Genomic DNA, 3,109 nt, shown 5'->3' on the forward strand with positions numbered 1-3,109 from the left:
TTCCAAAAGCCCAAAGGGTATTATCCTATCCCCTCTCTCTCTCCTGCTATCCCTCCTTACCTCCCAGCTGTTAAAAAACACCACTCAGAAACTTTGGATCCCTGAAGCTTTACTGTTTGATAAGGAGTTCTTCCCAAAGTATGAGAACAAGAGGGAATGAAGACTGAGCCTCAGTTTCCTCTTCTGCAGAACAGGGACAGTAGTAGCAGCTGTATCAGGCGGGTCCAACCTGCAGCCCAGGACAGCTTTGAATGTGGCCCAACACAGATTTGTAAACTTTCTTAGAACACTATGAGATTTTTTTTGGCTTATCAGCTGTCATTAGTGTTGGTGTATTTTATGTGTGGCTCAAGACAATTCTTCTGATGGGGCCCAGGGAAGCCAAAAGATTGGACACCTCTGATCTTTGTCAGAGGGCTGATGCAATATGACTTAAATATGTAAAAAACATAAATATGTAAATCCCTTAGCATCATGCTTGAAAGAGTAAGTGCTGAATACATGTGAACCGTTCTGACTGTATGATTGTTATTGACAGCGTGGGGCTCTAAGGAATCGTCGTAGAGGAAAGGAAGCGTGCTGAGGGAATGAAGGGAAATTGCTGTTATAGCTACCACTTCTGTGAGTGATTCTTAGCTAGCTGGCAAACGTCGAGGTGCAGGATGGCCAAGGTGGTTGCAGAATGTAAGGGTTGGGATCATCTGAGGAGTGAGAGTCTTCTGGATCTGGGCCAGATGCCAGAGGTGCAGGAAAATGTTGATGATCACCACTTTTCCAAAGCAGTGGGCATTGCCACAACCCAGTTGATGTGATACTGGGGCCATGTGAGTCTTGGCCTATGGGGCAGTGACCCATCACTTCCAGTCCTTGATTGAGGACATTTTTAGGGCAACGTGACAGACAGCTGGAGAGAGAGTTCTGATGCGGGTATCATACGGAATAAGGCCTCTTTTTTTTTGGCATTAATGAACCCATTTGCACATGTTAAGAGACTCCCTTCTTTCCACCCATCATGAAACGTTTGAGGGCAGGGTCTTTCTCTTGTCTGGTGGGATGGTAGGGTCGCTGCCTTGTTCTTCTGAAGCCCCTTATTGTCTTTTTTATGTTTTCCTTCCAACTGTTATTTTAGGTTCAGGTTTGTGAATGCGTAGGTTTGTGATGTGAGTAAGTTTCGTGCCGCTGGGGTTTGGTATACTGATTGTTTCATCACCCAGGTACTGAGTACAGTACCCGAGAGAGAGGTTTTCCGTCCTCACCCTCCTCCCATCCTCCACCCTCAAGGAGGCCTCGGTATCTATTGTTGCCATCTTCGTGTCCATGTGTACTCAATGCTTAGCTCCCATGATAAGTGAGAACATGCGGTATTTGGGTCTCTGTTCCTGCATTAATTTGCTTAGGAAAATGGCCTCCAGCTCCAACCATGCCGGCAAAGGACATGATTCAAACTCTGTTTAAAGGGAGATTCAAAGGGAGCTTTGCCCAGAGCTCCCTGTACCTGGAGGCCGCCTTCATGCTCTTGCACAGAGGCTATTCCTGTGAAAGGCAGGTACGTCCAACTAAGGGAAATGGTTTATTCTTCTTTGACATATGCCTGTAATCCCAGCACTTGGGGAGGCTGAGGTGGGTGGATCACTCGAGGTCAGGAGTTCAGGAACAGCCTGGCCAACATGGCGAAACCCCATCTCTACTAAAAATGCAAAAATTAGCCGGGCAGGGTGGTGCGTGCCTCCAATCTCAGCTACTCAGGAGGCAGAGGCAGGAAAATCACTTGAACCCAGGAGGCGGAGGTTGCAGTGAGCCAAGATCGCACCATTGCACTCCAACCTGGGTGACAGAGTGAGACTCCATCAAAAAAAAAAAAAAAAAAAAGGTTAATTCCTCAACTCCACCCTACTTACAGCAATCTAGACTTTTCTAACCCCTTCCTGATGATTTGCCAGAACTTTGTGAATACTTGTCTTATATTTTGCTCCCAAATGGTTCCAAGTACCTGGTTTTTTCTTGCTTTTCCCCTTTTTAATCTTTACCGCTGCCCGCTCCCTGTTGAATTGGACCCAGCAAGTCTAAGCCTGAGTGTCCCAAGCCCAAGTCGCTCTTAGTATCTTCCAAGTGAAATCTTCTTTACACTGGCCCTTTTGTTCTCCATGTTGTGGGCCCTTTGATTATATGACTAGATAATAGATTGACACCAAGAGATCAGATATTATTCTGAAAATATTTGAATAGGTTAGCCCCTAAAAATTTAAGCTACATAACTTTTTAGCCCTATGGTCACATAATCTAGCTACTAACATTTTTCTGGAATTAGATTTTTCCATCATTTGGGAAAAACAAAACAGGAACGATAGGACCGTGGAGAATTGTTTTAGTGTGAAGGCAGCTGTATTTCTGTTGATCAGATGTTGATCTTGGGGGAGAATTCCTTTTTCCTTTCCCTTGAATCACCCTGGCCTCTTAGATAACACAGTGTGGGAGCATTCCAGCCTCAGAGGAAGAGAATTATTTCACTTTGCTGAGCCGCTGTGTAGCAGAATGTAGTTCAATCTGGGGGACCCTGCACGTTTCCAGACCTCTGCTTGTACCAGTTTTATTCCCTACCCACTTGGAAAGGGACCACATCAAAGCTACACAAAATTGGCCCATTATGGACTGGGCGCGGTGGCTCACGCCTGTAATCCCAGCACTTGGGGAGGCTGAGGTGGGTGGATCACTTGAGGTCAGGAGTTTGAGACCAGCCTGGCCAACATGCTGAAACCCCATCTCTACTAAAAATACAAAAATTAGGTGAGGCTGGTGGCATGTGCCTGTAATCCCAGCTATTTTGGGAGGCTGAGGCAGGAGAATCGTTTAACTTGGGAGGTGGAGGTTGCAGTGAGCTGAGATTGTGCCTCTTGAGATCCAGCCTGGGCAGCAGAGCAAGACTGTTTCAAAACAAACAAAACAAGAAAAACCAGCCCGTTAGTTTACAATTGAATTTGAAACTAAAATTGACTCTTTAAAGTTTTATGCTCCCTGAGATTTTTACATACCCTGGAGTAATTAAAATAGTTGTGAATTATTGACAACTACTTGCTTCTTTTCTTCTTGTTTTTTTTTTTTTGTTTGTTTT

General features: G+C 45.1%; 1 protein-coding gene across 4 annotated transcripts in view; it reads left to right on the top strand.

Moving 5' to 3' along the window:
• The window catches only part of CCDC3 (coiled-coil domain containing 3), a 133,450-nt gene that overhangs the window by 47,833 nt on the left and 82,508 nt on the right, over positions 1-3,109 (top strand). The gene's annotated exons all lie outside the window — the stretch shown is intronic.

The sequence above is a fragment of the Cebus imitator genome, unplaced genomic scaffold (genome assembly GCF_001604975.1).
Source record: "Cebus imitator isolate Cc_AM_T3 unplaced genomic scaffold, Cebus_imitator-1.0 Scaffold61, whole genome shotgun sequence".
Lineage (NCBI taxonomy): Eukaryota > Metazoa > Chordata > Mammalia > Primates > Cebidae > Cebus > Cebus imitator.